Below are 19352 nucleotides of genomic sequence, written 5' to 3' on the forward strand. Positions count from 1 at the left end.
GGAGTAAAGATGTCTGACTACAATTATATAGAGCATTGGTGAGACTGCACCTGGAGTATTGTGTACAGTTTTGGTCTACATAACTAAGGAGAAATTTACTTGCCATAGAGGGAGTGCAACGAAGGTTCACCAAACTAATTCCTGGGATGGAGGGATTGTCCTATGAGGAAAGATGAAATAGACTGGGCCTTTATTCTATGGTGTTTAGAAGAATGAGAGGTGATCTCATTCAAACATACGAAATTCTTCAGGGCTCTACATGGTTGATGCAGGAAGAATGTTTCTCCTGGCTGGGGAGTCCAGAACCAGGGGACACAGTCTCAGAATAAGGGGAAGGCCATTTAGGACTGAGATGAGGAGGAATTTTTTCACTCAGAGGATGGAGAATCTTTGGAATTCTCTGCACCCGAGGGCTGTGGAGACTCAATCGTTGAGTATGTTCAAGACTGAGATCAATAGATTTCTACATATTAAAATCATCAAGGGGATAGTACAGGAAAATGGTTTTGAAGTAGAAGATAAGCCATGATCTCATTGAATGGCAGAGTGGGCTGGAAGGGCTGAACGGCCTACTCCTGCTCCTATTTCTTATGTTCTTTTGTTCATTGCTCACTATGGTGCCAGCAGCTATGCCTGGAAAGATGTGAGACTTAAGACAGCCATATAGGATTGAGATTCAGAGAAAAAGTATTATTTAATGTGGCAGCATGTTATGTCCTTGATCTTTTGAAACAATTTTTTAAGCAAGAAAAAATACATAAAAAGGCATTTTTTTGTGAGAAGGCAAATCAGACCTTTTTGTTTTCTATCTCTCATATAAGGATGAAGTTATTTTGCGTGCACAACAGATGATACCCTTTTGACAAATCTTAGAGGAAAACACTTTAAACATGTTTTATTGCAAATAGATTTCAGACAATTATAACTCAGATTTCAATTAAGGTGGTAAAACATGAAACTTGATTTTCATTTCATAATTCCTGATGAAAATTGAGCTCTCCAGAATATCCATTCCTAAAAAAAAACAATCTAAAAGTACAATGATGAAAAAGGTATTGATCTAATTGAAATTCATTTAATAAAACATTAACTCTTCATTCAGAAATTGAACAAAAGATTTTTTTCAAATGCATTCATGGTTGTGGCAAGGCCAGCATTTGTTGCCCATCCCTAATTGCCCTTGGGAAGGTGGTGGTGAGCCGCCTTCTTGAACCGCTGCAGTCCATCTGGTGTAGGTACACCCACAGTGCTGATAGGAAGGGAGTTCCAGGTTTTTGGCCCAGAAAAACAAAAATGTATTGTCTGGTTTTATTCCACTGGTTTTATTCCATTAAAATTTGAGCCATGGAAAGTAATATGCAACTAAACAGTAATACCACAAAATCAATACCAGAAATATTGGATAAATTGAAGCCTTCCATTGATTGCAGGGAAAAACAACTTGGCGATAATAACTATTCTGACATCACTACAGAAGTTAACTTCAAGTAACTTATTACCATGTGAAACATTACTATGCTAAGTGATTTTACCAACTATTTTTAATTTCTTGATGTATAGCCATTAGCTGCTTTTGAAATGATAAATCCGCCTGTAAATTAAAGCCATCTGCATTTAAGTTTGTGGTCAGTATGAATATTGACAATCAGAGATTTGATTTTTGCTGTTGTCTGAAAACCTAACTATTTATTATTCTTCTCAAGAAGGGGAAATTACAATGTAGCAATGCGACAATGTTGATATTAAAGTGTTTTTAACCCTCAGCCATCTCCTCTGTGCATTAAATATCCTGACAGGTTGTTTGCAAATCATGAGGAAACAGAGCAATAATTACAAATTGAGCTCAGTTTAATTCCACTACTTTAGCTCCTTGTTTGCAACAAGCAAATACCAAGCACTATGGGAGAATTTTAAATAAAAAGCGAAACAATGGTGCCTATTTTTATTTTTGAGCCATTTAACTATGCTACGCACAATTCCTTTTATTAGATTTTATACCAGTGCCCCTGGGGACAATAATGATGGGCGAGAATGTTTTCCTGGAAAATACTAGTCAGGGTATTAGGATTAAAGGATTATGACTGTACAATTATTTCCACACTCTATTCTTCCCCTCTCAACTGGGACAAACATTTGAACATTGTTTCATCTAAGGAAGGAATGAAGATAGGAAATAAAGTAAGAAAGAAGAAATAAGAAATAATATTTATACATTGCCTTTCACATCCTCAGAATATCCCAAGATACTTCAAATCCAATGAATTATTTTTGAATGTGCAGTTGCTTTTCCTTTGTAGGAAAACATGGTTCCACAAACAGCAAATGACAGCAATAAGTACAGTGCAGTAGCACTTAACAGTGTGCTGCTATACAGTCAGCATTAGGCAGAAACAAGTATTGAATGGCCACTGGGCTTAAGGAAAGTCAATTGAAATTTTGACAAACAAGCCTAATAGATACAAAAATCTTTAACAGCAGTGTTGGATGAACTGAAATTTGCAGAGGGTGGAGGATGTGAGATTATCAATAAGAGTATAAAAATACTTGACAAATGCATAAATGAGACGCTCAGAAGCAGTTGAGTTGTGGTAGGGGTGGAAGCAGCATGTAATTGACAGAGCAAAGCGATTCCACAACCAACGGATCAGATCCAAGCTCTGCAGCTCTGCCACATCCAGTTGTGAATGTTAGTCGATAATTAAACAACTAAGCAGAGGAGGAGGCACCACAAACATTCCCATCGTCAATGATGAAGCATTTGCATCCATCTTCAGCCAGAAGAGCCAAGTGGCTGACCCATCCCGGCCTCCTTCTGAGTTCCTCAGTCTTCAACCAACTCGATTCACTCCATATCAAGAAACGGCTGAAAGCACTGGATACAGCAAAGGCTAGGGGCCCTGACAACATCCCAGCTGTAGTACTGAAGACTTATGCTGCAGAATAAGCTGCGTCCTTAGTCAAGCTGTTCCAGTACAGCTCCTTCTTCTTAGGCAGTCCCTCAGGACTGAGGATGACTTGTTTCCACTCCAGTTCAGTGAGTTCTAACATGGCTATCGAATCTGATACACAAACTGCAGACTCTACCATATGTGAGGCAGGTGGTGTTTGAAAGGTTGGCGAGTTATTTTAGGAGGCTGTGTGCTCATTCCACTGCCTGGACTTGGCATCCACTTGCTCCCCTCAAAATCTCACTAGGTCCTCAGTACCTTCCTGAATGCATATTCCCCACTTTGAGCAGTCGAGGGATAGGGACTCCCATGAGTCTATAGGTATGCTGGATTTCTTCAGGGATGCTTTGAGAATGTCCCTTAAGTGTTTCCTCTGTTCCCCTGAGAGTGTTTTGCCGCAGCGAAGATCAGAGTAGACAAGTTGCTTTGGGAGCTTGGCATCAGGCATGTGAGTGATGTGGCCCGCCCAACTAAGATGGTTTTAGGTGATTAGCAACTCGATGCTGGAAAAGTTGGCTTGGGAGAGGATGCTGACATTAGACTGCCTATCCTGCCAATTAATGTGAAGGATTTTGCAAAGATATCATTGCTGATATTTTTCCAGTGCCTTGAGGTGCCAGCTGTAGATTTTCCAAGTCTCTGAAGCATATAGGAATGCAGTGATCACTGTTGCCCGGTACACCATGACCTTAATCCCGGGTTTGAGGTTCTGTTCCTCGTATATTCTCTTTCTCAGTCAGCTGAAGGCAAAGCTGGCACATTGAAGTGGTGTTGCATCTATGTCTGCCTTTTTAAAAATTCTTTCACGGGATGTGGGTGTCGCTGGCTAGGCCAGCATTCATTGCCAATCGCTAATTGCCCTTGAGGAGGTGGTGGTGAACCACGGCAGTCCTTGGGGTGGACATACACCCACAGTGCTGTTAGGAAGGTAGTTCCAGCATTTTGACCCAGTGACAGTGAAGGAATGGCGATATAATTCGAAGTTAGGTTGGTGTGGTTGGTAGGTTGGAGGGGAACATGCCTGCATCTGCTGCCCTTGTCCTTCTCGGTGGTAGAGGTCATGGGTTTAGAAGGTGCTGTCGAAGGAGCCTCGGTGAGTTGCTGCAGTGCATCTTGTAGATGGTACACACTGCTGCCACTGTGCGTCAGTGGCGAAAGGAGTGAATGTTGAAGGTGGTGGATGGGGTACTAATCATGTGGACTGCTTTGTCCTGGATGCTGTTGAGCTTCTTGAGTGTTGTTGGAGGTGCACCTATCCAGGCAAATGGAGAGTATTCCATCACACTCCTGATTTGTGCCCAAAGTCAACATCCTGGGGGTTGCCATTAACCAGAAACTTAACTGGACCAGCCATATTAAATACTGTAGCTACATGAGCAGGTCAGAGGCTGGGGATTGTGCTGTGAATAACTCACCACCTGACTCCTCAAAGCCTGTTCACCATCGACAGTGTGGTTCAGCATGACATCATTGCCAGGAGGAGGATGGAGTTGGAGATGATGGCTTTGGTGCTCCCAATGTGTAGCTGGAACAAATTATAGCTGTTTCAAGACTGGATGCTGGGAAAGCAAGCAAAAGCTGGAAAGAGAGTTAGTACATGAACTTCTGTCCAATGGACAAGAAATTGAATTGTACCACTGATTTTCTGATAAGCTGTCTCCAGCATGTGAGACCTGACTGTTAATGTGGAGATCATGGGAAATATAGCTCATAATGTGTTTCCTGCATATATTATTCCATGATACAGTTTCAGTTCTGTCGCTATTTTGAAATTGTCCATTTTGTTAAGCTGACTAATGCCACGTCTGGTCAAACTTCTTGATTGGATCATGCAACTGCATGAGTTCCCCAGTAATGACAGTACTCAGGACTTTGCAAACAAATGTGTAATTTTTTACTAATAGCCATTAATTCATTATTGGAGGGTGGGATTCCTCAGAACAGTGCTAATCACAGAAGAATAGTCTATTTGCCCTTTCGGCCAACATTGCTTCTGTTTCCAGTTCAGATGAAAGGCCGCAGACCTGAAACATTAACTCTATTTCTCCCTCCACAGATGCTGCCAGACCTGCTGAGTATTTCTAGCATTTTCTGTTTTTATTTGCTCCCTTTATGCCCACAGCAAATCTCATTTTTGTGCGTTACAAAAAACTGTTCTTGCTCTATAAATACATGTATATTTAGAGGATTTACTGGGGTGCAGATTGATACATTCAAAAAAAAAGTTAAAATGTAAGAATAAATAAATATAAAGCTTGCATTTATATAGTCCCTTTCATGACCTCAGGATGTTCTAAAGTGCTTTACACTAACAATGAAGTAATTTTGAAGTGTAGTCACTATTGTTTTGAAAGGAAATGGAGTGTTCTTTGGTGGTGATGGTTGAGGAAAAAATCATTGGCCAGAATACCAGGAGAACTTCCTCCTGCTCAATAGATCCATGGGATCTTTTACGTCCACTTAACAAGACAGGTCAGGCCTCAGTTTAACATCTTATCCAGGATCTCTGACAGTACAGAACTCCCTCAGATGGAATTAAACATAATTGGATGAAGTAGGCTTCACTCAGCATAGCTAAGCTACACAGACCCAGATTTGGTCCCAGGCTCTGTTCCTTTATGAACTAGCTATGCCCAGCTGGAGTAGCATTTGAGATGCTTTGGACTAGCAAGATGAATATTAAGCTAGGGTTCTTCCACCTGATTGTCAACCAGTTATTCATGCTGTAAGGTGTGCATGCGTATATGGTGAAAATAACACTGGGCTTGGCTGTGATGTTCTCCATAGTAAAATAGCTATACTCACTGTCTAGGCTCAAACTTAAAGATCAAGTCAGTTGAACAAGGTATCCAAAACCCCTGGGTTTAGAGAGCTCCAACAAGCAAGTATCAGTATGAAGCGGAGAGGAAACAAGAGGAGAGGAGGAGAAGATTGAAGAACATAGAAGATACACACAAATAATCATGATCAGAATGCAACTTTTCTCTTTTTGATTGTAGGTATATTTCACAAATCAGTTGAAAATGAGAATTTTTATTGACCTGGGTGACTAAAAGTTGGTAAAAAAAAAAATCACAGATTACACACAGGTGTTTCAACCAGAAATATTAAACATGAACAAAAATATATAAAAATCAGGAGAGCCGGTACTTAAACCTTATTTTTCTTTATTTATGTTATTAAATTCTGCCTGCTATAGGAACAGGAGTATGCAATTCAAGATGGCAAGCATTGCTACATTAATCTTGTTACCAAGGGCAGAAGATTACAAGATGTTAAAGTTATTTTTGATAGTTCCAGCACAGCATCAACAGTACTCCACAAGGACAAGCTGAAGCTTACATTACTGCAATTTCGACAGCCATATGTCAGAGCTTTATCAATGTTTGTTCTTAATCTAGACAACCATTGTGCATTTGTCTACAATATTGACAGATTTTGAGTTTGCCCACATAACATCAGACACTAAATTTTAAAGTAATTCACTGTGTAAATAGGTTAGAAAAATTGATGCATAAGGTGCCATATAAATATGAGTATTATTATTTCTGTTAGGTGCAAGGAATTTAGTTTGGTTTCTAGTCAGGCTAAATCTAATGTACCAACCATGTATTCTAGTACTGTTAAATACCAACAGGCGACACTATCGTATTTTTCACCTGTTTATCCCCCATTTGCAGAAGGTGCTATTTTTTGCAATGCAGCAGTGCATCTTCACTGACCCAAGTCAACATTGCTCTTTTGTTAGCTCAGCAGAGTTATGGGACCAATTGATGATGGAGCAAAACAGAACTAAGCTGAATTATTGCACGCGCACACACAGGCAGGAATTTTACAGCCCCCGCCAGGTGGGATCGGAGGTGGGGGGCGTGGAGTATCGCGATGGGTGGTGGAGGGGTGGCAGGGCAAAGGGCCCGACACCTCCCCATTACCCAGCAATCTTCCTGGGGGCGAGATAGGCTGACGACTGCCTTCCCGTCCAAAGGCCAATCGAGGCCCTTAAATGGCCTATCAACAGCCAATTAAGGGCCTTTTCCTGCCGCCTCTGGGATCTTACTTGTGGCCCACGGAGGACCCCCACCAGAACAACTTTACCCCCCCTCCCCCCCCCCCAGGACCCTCCTCCCTGTGGACTGAACAACCACCTCTCCTCGCCGTGGCCAGTCCAGTCTGGCCCCGGTGACCCCATCTCACCTACCTCTGTTCCAGGCTTCCACTGCTGGGCCGAGGTCCAAGGCCTCTGCAGTACTGGCAATAGCCACTGCTCCCGGTAGCACTGCTGATACTGCAGAGCTGCCGGCCCTCTGATTGGCTAGCAGCCTTGGAGGCAGGATCTCTGTCCCTTTAAAGTACTGCTCAGAAGGTTTTTTTTTACTGTGAACAATAATGTAAATGAGCAATATTGACTTAGCTGCCCATTATAATCACTAACAACTTCAATTTCCATTGACATCAGTGAAAATGAAAATGATGAGAAATGGGTGTATAATGGGTGGCTGATGCACTATCGACAGTTTTACGCTATTGCACTAAGTCAAAATTACCTCCACCCCCAACTGTGGTCAGTTGATAGTGTTAAGGAGTGCAATTTCTGGTTGATCTTTGTTTTCTTTAGCCCAAGAGCATTGATAGTCTATCCTTCTTTTAGGCTCTCCAAGTATCCTATCTTTCCATCAGTGTAGCAAGATTAGCTAGTCTGAGTTAGTGGATCTCGGTCAGCATAGTGGTCGGAGCTCTATGGTTGGCCTCAAAAGCTTTGGGCTTGTGAGGGAAAATTGGTCAGGATTCCCACTCCTCATTGTTATCTAGTGATGACTGCCAAAAGCACATGGCCGAAAACTTAGATCACACCCAAAAAACATGGTACAGGGTTGGGGCACGCATGGGAGATGCCTATCCTAGACAGCACAGAATATTCATGTTTTCATGCTGCCTGCTCATTTTCATGAATTGGATGTACAGTCAGCACTCTTCATTGGTAGCATTTCTGCTTGGACGGCCATCTCTGTTGCCACTTAAAGATAACCAGCATCTCTTATATGGGAGGTGCACCATGACTACAGACAACAGGGTCAGAGTTCTGTGAACATAAATGGCTTCAGCAAGTACTGAGAAGGTATTAAGGTTTTCCAGTGCTGCCTTTGAGGTCCTAGTGTTTCTTGCCCGCCATATTGAAAGCGTATTCACCCGTTTAGTGCCCAAAAACAATGGGATTTCGAGGCCCATGTATCTGGATTTCAGCTGATTACAATATTAGCTTTGACCATGCGATTTCAAGTCGCCTACAACATGCGTTATTAGGGGTCACTTGGGCAAGGTGGTCGATGCCCTTAGAGGAATCGGCAGGACAATGAGCAAGGGGAGAAAATTATCAGCTAATTTTTTGTTTTTAAGTGAGAAGATTGCCAAATCCTGAACACAAACACATGCCCCAACAATTCACTTCACTAGTGTACCAATTGGTGCCATGCTGTCAATCTGTCCTACTTTTGACAAAATTTGAAAGCAAAAACTAAGATTTGTCACGATAAATGTATGAAACTTGTAATATTATGTGCCTAAGGACAGCTACATAGATTAATAAACCACTCTAATAATGAATGTATTATACAATCAGCAAATTTTGGAGTCTTTAGCTTGTTGCACATGTATTATTTACTAATAATAAATTTCTAACCATGTACCCTGCAGTGCAATAAAAATTGCACCGCAGTTCTTCACTCATTTAATGGGGAAAGAGACTGACCAGAACAATTATTTATTTAGACTCTTAGCTGTTAATGACAGTGCTTTGTATAATGCAAAAAATGTATTATGACACTAAAGAGAACTCAAAGGGATTATTTTAATATTTGTTCTTTTTAAATAATTGCATACATGCACAAATGATGAAGAACCTAATGTGCTGAAAAGAAACAGAAGGCATCTGTCTGCCCTGTTAATAAATAAAAGTCTGCTTCACAAAGCTTATGGACTGAGAATGAATATCTGGAATCTGGCTGTGCAGCATACATATTTAATATTTGCTTCATAATGTATAGGCAGCTGGGAATAAAACTGTACCAGCTGGAGATGTCTCCAACCACTCAGGGTGGAGTCTGGGCACCATCTGTGAAACATTTGAAAAATAGATCAAATGATGCATTCATGTGCATTTTTTCAGAGGAAAATTGACTGCACCTGCTGCATGGTGATATCTCAAGCATTAGCATGAAGCCAAGCTCCATTAGGTGGTGGGGGGAAAAAAAAAATAGAGAGAGCATTTTCACATTCACATTTTCCACATTTCATGAATCGGAAACAATTCAACCAAAATTATTCATGTGAAGGTTTTTCTAGCTGAAACCCTTGAGAATTCCACTACAGAATGATGAATCCAGAATGCAATGGGGGAAGTAGCTGTGGAGAAGAGCTACACCATAATACTGAGACTGAATGTACATCTCACATATTAGGAATTAACTGGTGTGGAAACTTTCTTTTTCAGCAGATACGATGATTACTTGATTTTAGAGAGAGTTGAAGGTGAGTTCTTCAACCAAATAATTATTCTTGGAGTTAGAATATCATTGCATCATTGGTATAGTAGTGACATTAAAATGCTATTTTACTGAAGACTCAAAAATGTCTTTATTATCACTTGTGTTGCAATTTACTTTGGGTTATTATTGAACTTATAGGAACTTTTTGGTGAATTGATTGTGTGAATGGGAATAGAGCTTTATTGTACAGTACTCTGCATCTCACATTTGGTATTTTAATAAGTGTGTTTGCATATCTGTGCAGGTTTATTGGGAATTTTAACTCTCCCTGATCAGAGGAAAAGGTGCAAGGAAGCAATTATAATGGATTTCCATTCCTGCTGATTCCCTATTCTGACGACACTGGTTTGGGCAGTGGATGAGGATCCAACTGGATGCTGGCAAGAGCTTCATTAAGAACTACAAGTTTGGATCCCACTTTGCAGATGGGATCCTGATGGAATTTTAACCTGTTCCTGAGTGGAATGCCAATGCCATGCCATGTAAAACTGTTGCGAAACCAGCAAGGCCACTGAAATTCTTATAAAAGAAACTTTCCATGAGGGACCAAGGAAACGAGGAGTGCTCCTCTCGGCCCCATAAGGAATGGCCAGGCCTCTGCTGCATGGGGCTTTACCCTCCCTCGATTCAAAACCCTCACAACATCTCCAGCTTCTGGACTTACCTTGCAGCCAGCAGCATTCTTCTGATGTCAGTGGGCAGCCCTTGAACTGCCTGATTTCCTCCCTCCACACCCCACCACCCTCACTGGCCTGCTTTCACATTCTGCTCACATTGAAAAGATAGCAGATCAGTAGCATTCAACTGAAGTTTAGCTGTCTCCTCAATTGAAGGCCAGCAGCCATGATGCAGCCACTGGGGAAACACCTCATAGGGGCACTTGGTTAGGCAAAGACACACAGAATGCAGCACTAAGGGAATGCACAAGGGTGAGTATCTTAATTTTGTATCCATTATATAGTAAGTAAATTTATAAAATTGGATTTGAATATTCATTTTCTCTGGTTGATTTTATTTTTGTGTTGACAGAAGGTGGACAATGTGATGGTCAGTGATAGAAAAAAGATAAGGGGCAGGATTTTGTGCTGCCCTTGGAGACAGGCACGGAGGCAGGGGGTGTGGTGATGGGGGGTTGGTGCGGTGGTGGTGGGGGGAGGGGACAAACAAAATGGCAAGGGGTGCCGTTCCCGACAGTGTCTGTGTCCCCTGCCATATTGTCCAGGACGGGGAAGGTTGTGGACAGCATTCCCGCTCCAGTCCAATTGAGGCCCTTAATGGCCACTTAAGAGCCTCTCCCCGCCTCCACCTCGATTTTGTGGAAGATGGAGGAGCCCGTTACTGTGTGGAGACACCGCTAGGGATAGCCTCGCAACCTCCTAGCAGGGTCAGGGGGATCCCTCCTTTGGGGCCAGTCTAGGGCTCCAGGAGGGCCCTCCCTGGCGGCAAAGGCTGCATCACCGGGAAGATGTATGAGAAGAGATTAAGTTGGTTAGGATAATATTCGCTGGAGTTCAGAAGAGTGAGGGGGGATCTTTTAGAAACCTATAAAATTCTAACAGGACTTGACAGGGTTGATGCAGGAAGGATGTTCCCGATGGTGGGGGAGTCAGCACCAGGGGTCATAGTCTAAGGATACAGGGTAAACTTTTCAGGACTGAGATGAGGAGAAATTTCTTCATCAGAGAGTGGTGAGCCTGTGGAATTTGCTACCACAGAAAGCAGTTGAGGCCAAAACATTGTATGTTTTCAAGAAGGAGTTAGATATAGTTCTTGGGTCTAAAGGGATCAAAGGGTGTGGGGCGAAAGCGGGAACAGGTTACTGAATTGGATGATCAGCCATGATCATAATGAATGGCGGAGCAGGCTCGAAGAGCTGAATGGCCTACTCCTGCTCCTATTTTCTATGTTTCTATGACTCCCCACCAACCTCACCAACCCACCCCCTAACACGTCACTGGGGCCTGCCTGAATGGCCCTGGCGAAACTGACCCCACTTACCTCTCCCGGGATCTCCTCGATTGCTCAGGACTGCCCAGCATCCTGCAGTACTGGCAGTGGCCAATACTCCCAGTGGTACTGCTGGTATAAAGAGCTGCCAACCTTCCAATTGGCTGACAGCTCTGGAGGTGGGAGCTTGTCCTTTAAAAGAACAGCTTCCTCGACGGAGAGCAGTTAATTGGCTGCCCGCCATGTGATAGCAATGGGGTCTGACAGCAGGTCGAGGCGGGGCCCACATTGCTGGAATTAAATCCAGCTCAAGGAGTGTGGGACTGTTGGTGAATGGGGAGGTGAGGTTTGTAATATTACCTGTTCCTTTGGTATGTGAAGATTCACAAGACTCTAAGTAATATCCAAAGAATACATGGGTTTTTCTTATGACATAAACTAGAACAGATATATAAACGCAGCAACTACAGGAACCACATCTATACACATCTCACTCTGTCGGGCTACACCCATAACTCCCTGGTCATATGTGATGTTACATCATTTCCACCGGTGACCTTCACTTATAGCCTCTTAAGGTGGTCCCACAATAAGGTTGAGGTTACTGAATTCACTCAAGAATTATCTGATCATGCAGAAGCCAGGCAGAAAGAGGCTGTCTTTGTCGTAGCCTCTTTTCCTCTTCCTGTTCCTTCATTCTTCTTCCTCTTCCAAATCTATTTTGTTTCCCTCCTCCTTCTCTTCCTTGTGCTCCTGCTCCTTAGTTTTTTTGCCTAGTAAATGGTGACAAGGGCTGCTCCTTCATAATGGCCAGGTTGTGCAGCATGCAGAATACCACCACAGATCTTGATAACCATTTAGATGAATACCACAGAGATCTTCCAGAGCTGTCCGGGCAGCAGAAGCATTGCTTGAGGATGCCAATGGTGTGCTCTATAATGTTGCCTTTGGCAGCATGGCTCTCATTGTTAGGCCTGCTGTGCATGTGTGTGTGAGTTCCGAACCAGAATCATGAGCCATGTCATGAGCGGGTGACCCTTGTTGCCCTGTAACCAGCCTTTGACTTACCATGCTGGGTCAAATTTAAGTGGCATAGAGGACTGTCGCAGAATGAAAGAATTGTGACTGCTTCCAGGATAATGGGCATTCATCTGCACGATGCACTGTGGTCACACACCAGCTGCACACTGAGGGAGTGGAATCCCTGTCAGTTCAGAAAGATGGATGAGTTCATATGAGGCACACGCAGGGCAATGTACATACAGTCAATAGCATCCAGCGTCATGGGGAAGCATTGCAAACCCTTGTTCACATTCCGCCTGCTTGTCTCTGGCAAGAGGGGATGCGATTAAAGTGCTTCTCTTTGTATAGAGAGCCGCAGTGACCTCCCAACTGCGAGATGTTGCTTATACCTTCAGCAGCAGCCCGGAAGGAGTCAGACACATAAAAGTTAAGAGCCATGCTCGCCTTGACAGCCACAGGCAATGCAGTTCTTGTCCTGCTTTGAGGCTGCAATTGTGGCTGCAACTGTTGCCAGATTTCACTCATGGCCACTTATGTGAAGCGAAAACATCTCATGCATTGATTCTCCCTGAAGTTGAGGTAAGAGAATTGCTCACTGAAGACCCTCATTGGATATGGCCTCCTGCTCAGTGCCCTTCTCCCCCTCCTCTTGCCCCTCCTCTTCCTTTTCCCTCTTCTAGCAGCTTGTCCTGCTCTATATAGCTGCTCTTCATTCTCCCAGTCATGTTCAATTCTTAGGGGAAGACCTACTACACCATTTATGCCTGGAAGCGACTTGTTTCAGCAGAAGCTTTTAAATGACAATAAAGTGCTTCAGCACCTGCCAGACCACTCCCTATAGAGTATTCAAATGTTAGCCAAGTATCGGAAAGCTCCAAAAATGCAAACTATTGCAGCAGCAGCCAGAAGAAAAAAATGCAGCAGCTCACTTGTAAATACTCTTTAAATTGCGCTGTTGGGGGCAGTGGGCGTTCCATCATTATGTTTAACATTGTGTTTAGCTGTGTAAGGGTAAGACAGGGCCTCAGCTGGAGGATGGCGTTCGAAAAATGTCAGTGGTGGCTTTAAATCAGCATTGCACAGTGATTGACATCGTCATCCCACTGCTCTCCATATTGATGGTGGTCGTTAGGCATGCCTGCAAACCCCTTTACCAAGATAAGATCCTGCACAGTACCCATCGGAAGTGTGAGTGCACATCTTGGCCCATATTTTCGAGCCTCACATGGCTGTGTAGTGCCTAGAAAATGGACCAGTGGCTATAAAGGAAACTTATCACCTTTCCTCTGTTACTATGAATGGGTGGATTCCTGTACACTGTCCAACATTCATTCAATGCTCTGTTGTTTGCTATGTTCAAATTGGGAACATTTCCCCTTTTTAATGTAATTGTTTATATTCTATCTTTTCCTTGCACTTCCCTGTCTCATCGGAACATAAGAATTTTTATGAATAGGACATGACTATTAGGTGAAATGGTCTGCTACTTTTTCATAAATTTTCACCTCCCCTGGTCCTGTTTCATGATATCCCTCCACGCCTTCTCTCTCCAAAAAACATTTAATTGGCCATTCATACTATCAGTTTAAATGGTGTTTCCTTGCTAACTCATGACATGGATTAAATTTTTACTCTGGTGAACCCTGACATGGTTGTGACAGGGTGTTGGGTTGGGATGTCCATGGTTCCAATGCACAGACAGATCGGGCGTAGGCTGTCCCACTGCTCAATTTGTCCTCATAGCACTTGTTCATCATTCACAAAATGTGCACAACACATACCAATTTCTACCCCACAGAAGCTCAAAACCACTTCCCTGCTTGTAGGATGAGATGTCACATAATATGTGGAACTGACCTGTAACTGGAAGATAGTTCAAAAATTACATGCCCTTGGTTCCTTTGAGGAGGACATGATGGATATCTTCACCTTTAAAAAAGAAAAATCAAGAAATAAGTGGAACTCGTGTTTCATCCGGCTCCACATTTAGGCGAGTATATTTTAAAAACGTACCTTGTTGGTAGCAGCTGGTGCCACGGTCTGGTTCTCCTGAGTGTGGCTGGTGCCAGCTGCTTCAGAGCAAACCAGTATTAAAGTAGGGGCCTCAAGCAGGTTAACGGCCCCTTATTTGAGAATGTATGGGCTGGATTTTATGCTCCCCTCCATGACGAGTTTGAAGGCAGGTAGAGCATTTAATCAGGTTGGAGCTTGGTGGGTGGGGACTCCGCTACATTTCCGCCTCCACTCTAATTACGTCTGTGGCGAGAAAGCTTGTGGACGGCCTTCCCACCCCACTGCCAATTGAGGTCCTTGAGTAGGAAACTAATACCCAGTTATGGGCCTCTTCCTGCCGCTGCCTGGATTAGCCCAGCAGGTTGCTTGCCAGCTCCCAGGTTGTGGGGGGAAGGGGGAGCGGTGGGGGGTAGGTGTTGGTTGGTGGGAGGATCCCTCGTTCAAAGGCACTTAGTACCTGATCGAGGGACCCGGCATTGGGAAGGGGTGCCCGCTGAGAGCCACATTCCTGCCCTTGCTGCCAATTCCCCTACAGCCCCTCCATTGTGACCACCACCCTGCAAATCCCCTCCCACCATCATTCACCTGTGGCCTGGGTCCGTCGATGATCCTGGGCATTGGGTGGGTACATTAGCAGCCACCGCTGCTAAGTAAAAGAGCTGCTGGCTTCTGATTAAACATGAAAGGTCACAGACCTGAAATATTAACTCTGTTTTTCTCTCCACAGATGCTGCCAGACCTGCTGAGTATTTCCAGGACATTCTGTTTTTATTTCAGATTTCCAGCATTGGCAGTATTTTGTTTATATTCTTATTGGGGATGTGAGGTCTACACTGGGTGTTTATGAACACTCCATGTCCACCTGGCAGCTCCATTCCTCTCCTGCACTTGGCAGTTGCTCACTTGCTGCAGATCCAACATGACCGCCTCTGCCCAGCTCCAGCACCCACACTGTGCCTGCTCCAGTCACAGCCCTTACTGAGCATGCTCCATTCAGAGCCCGCACTGAGCATGCTCCAGTCACCGTTCGCACCCACCTGCTCCAGTCACCGACCGCACTGAGCAGGCTCCAGTCACCGCCTGCACACAGCATGCTCCAGTCACCGATCACACTGAGCATGCTCTAGTCGCCGCTGCACTGCGTTTGCTCCAGTCATCACCCGCACTGTGTTTGCTCCAGTCACTACTGGCACCACACCTGCTCCAGTCACCGCCCACACTGAGCATGCTCCAGTCACCACCTACACTGCATTTGCTCCAGTCACCGCCCGCACCGCGCCTGCTCCAGTCACCGCACGCACCACGCCTGCTCCAGTCACCGCCCGCACTGAGCATTCTACGGTCACTGCCTGCACTGCACCTGCTCCAGTCACCACCCCCTCTGCGCCTGCTGCAGTCACCGCCCGCACTGAACATTCTCCAGTCACCGCCCACACTGAGCATGCTCCAGTCACCGCCCGCACTGAGTGTGCTCCAGTCACCACCCGCAGTGCGCCTGCTCCAGTCACCACCCACTCTGTATCTGCTCCAGTTACCGCGTGCACTGCGCATGCTCCTGTCACCACCAATGAGCTACTCAGAGACCGTCAGCGAGCTACTGGTAGCTCGGGATCCACATGTTGGCAACCCCTGATCTAGATGCTGGGTGTGAGTGCTGCTGGGTGAGTGATGGAAGCATGGTGCATTGAGAAGCTGGTCTTGTGGTGGGTTGGAGATGTCATGTGAAGATGCAATCACATGCATTGACCAATTGTGTGAGGTCATTATAGACCTCTTGTGGCACTGTAGCCAAGTCCTTGGGGCCACAATCCGTGAGTTGACTGCTGGCCAACTGCTCCCACTTCCTTCTGAGGGTTGTCCTTGAGGGCCTCCCAGAGCCATGGAGTTTCTCCTCGTGCCCAACTGCATCACTTATGGTTTCTCCACACACCCAACTGCATCACTTATGGTTTCTCCTCACACCCAGTTGCATCATTTATGTCTCCAGTACTGTGGAAGAAAACGAATATGAGGCTAAAATGGCTCGGAATATTAATATAGCTTGTAAGAGCTTTACAAGTATATCAAAAGAAAGAGAGTAGCGAAAGGAAACATTGGTCCCTTAGAAGCAGAGACAGGAGAAATTATTATGGGAATGAGGAAATAGCAGAGACATTGAACAAATATTTTGTGTCTGTCTTCGCAATAGAAGATACAAGTTGCATACCAGAAATAGAGAGGAAGCTAGGGGCTAAAAAGAGTGAGGAAATTAAGGTAATTAATATCAGTAAAGAAAAAGTATTGGAGAAAATCTGACAAATACCCAGGATGACAGTCTACATCCTAGGGTTCAAAAAGAGATTGCTGCAGAGATAATGGATGCACTGGCTATGATTTTCCAAAAATTCCATAGATTCGGGAATTGTCCCAGCTGACTGGAAGTTAGCAAATGTAACACCGCTATTCAAGAAAGGAGGGAGAGAGAAAACAGGGAAGTACAGGCCAGTTAACCTGACATTCGTGTTACGGTCAGGTGAGGAGGGGTCAAAGGTCTCCCCTCTTTTCCCTCTCCTTGCTTGACCACAATAGATTTATTTCTTTTTTAAGTGGATATACTTGCCAATTCAGTGAGTGTTTAACTTGTTTATGCGCCGTGACCATAAAAAGAGCCAATCGAGTTTAACAAAGAAAGAGGTTAACTATTATACTTAAACTATCTAAGTAAAAATAATAAAATACCCTTCAACTTTAACACACACACTCACACACCCACACACACACACACACACACACACACCCACAAAAGGGTACAGAGTGGTCAAATTAAAGGCCAGAGAAACAAAAGGGGTATGCAGTCTGTGGAGGTTGGTGACTCGGCTGGCTTCAGGCTGATTTCAGTGGTCCTGAGGCATCCAATTTGAAGAGGTAGATGCTTATTCAATGGTTCTCCGAGAGACAACAAATCAGTTGAATTCCTTTGAGGGAGGTCTTTGTTCTTTCCAGAAAGTTCTGTACCCACAATAGCTCCCCCATCAGGCTTAAGTTATTAAGCACAGTGAACATTGATTAGTGAACACACTAATACCATCAAATACAGATCAGTTAAACCACTGAACACTACAGTCCGCAGCAGGGAATATGCCTCAGTGCTCGTGTTCAGTTGACAGAGGTTGAAACTTGCAAGGTTTGAGCGGTTTGTCTCCACTAGTTTAATATTCAGATTTCCAGCCAGTGGATTAAAAAAATCATAATTCGACCTCACATGTTTTTGTGACATTCGTCATCGTGAAAATGCTGGAATCTATTATTAAGGAAGTCTTAACAATGCCCTTGGATAACCATAGTACAATCAGGCAAAATCAATATGGTTTTATGAAAGCAAAATCATGCTTGACAAATTTATTTGAGTTTTATGAGGCTGTAACTAGTTGGGTAGATAAAGGGGTACCAGTAGGTGTAGTATACCTGGATTTCCAAAAGGCATTTGAGAACAAAGAACAAAGAACAGTACAGCACAGGAACAGGCCATTCGGCCCTCCAAGCCTGCGCCGATCTTGATGCCTCCATAAACTAAAACCTTCTGCATTTCCGGGGACCGTATCCCTCTATTCCCATCCTATTCATGTATTTGTCAAGATGCCTCTTAAACTTCGCTATCGTACCTGCTTCCACCACCTCCCCCAGCAGCAAGTTCCAGGCACTCACCACCCTCTGTGTAAAGAACTTGCCTCGCACATCCCCTCTAAACTTTGCCCCTCGCACCTTAAACCTAGTAACTGACTCTTCCACCCTGGGAAAAAGCTTCTGACTATCCATTCTGTCCATGCCGCTCATAACTTTGTAAACCTCTATCATGTCGCCCGTCCACCTCTGTCATTTCAGTGAAAACAATCTGAGTTTATCCAACCTCTCCTCATAGCTAATGCCCTCCAGACCAGGCAACATCCTGATAAACCTCTTCTGTACCCTCTCCAAAACCTCCACATCCTTCTGGTAGTGTGGCGACCAGAATTGAACGCAATATTCTAAATGTGGCCTGACTAAGGTTCTGTACAGCTGCAGCATGACTTGCCAATTTTTATACTCTATGCCCTGACCGATGAAGGCAAGCATGCCGTATGCCTTCTTGACTATCGTATCCACCTGCGTTGCCACTTTCAGTGACCTGTATGCCCAGATCTCTCTGCCTAACACTGTTGGGGAGGGTTTAAACTAATGTGGCAGGGGGATGGGAACCAAATGAGGAGGTCAGTGGACAGTAAGGAGGTAGTAACTAAAGCCTGTAAGGAACTAGATAATGAAGTCAGCGTGACTAAGGGGAAGAGCAGGCAGGGAGCAGATGATGAACGCAAAGGGACTGGTGGTCTAAGGTGCATTTGTTTTAATGCAAGAAGTGTAGTAGGTAAGGCAGATGAACTTAGGGCTTGGATTAGTACCTGGGAGTATGATGTTATTGCTATTACTGAGACTTGGTTGAGGGAAGGGCACGATTGGCAACTAAATATCCCAGGATATCGATGCTTCAGGCGGGATAGAGAGGGAGGTAAAAGGGGTGGAGGAGTTGCATTACTGGTCAAAGAGGATATCACAGCTGTGCTGAAGGAGGGCACTATGGAGGACTCGAGCAGTGAGGCAATATGGGCAGAACTCAGAAATAGGAAGGGTGAGGTAACAATGTTGGGGCTGTACTACAGGCCTCCCAACAGCGAGCGTGAGATAGAGGTACAAATATGTAAACAGGTTATGGAAAGATGTAGGAGCAACAGGGTGGTGGTGATAGGAGATTTTAATTTTCTCAACATTGACTAGGATTTATTTAGTGTTAGAGGTCTAGATGGAGCAGAATTTGTAAGGAGCATCCAGGAGGGTTTTCTAGAGCAGTATGTAAATAGTCCAACTC

This window comes from Heterodontus francisci, chromosome 1, assembly GCF_036365525.1.
Source record: "Heterodontus francisci isolate sHetFra1 chromosome 1, sHetFra1.hap1, whole genome shotgun sequence".
In the NCBI taxonomy this organism is placed as follows: Eukaryota; Metazoa; Chordata; class Chondrichthyes; order Heterodontiformes; family Heterodontidae; genus Heterodontus; species Heterodontus francisci.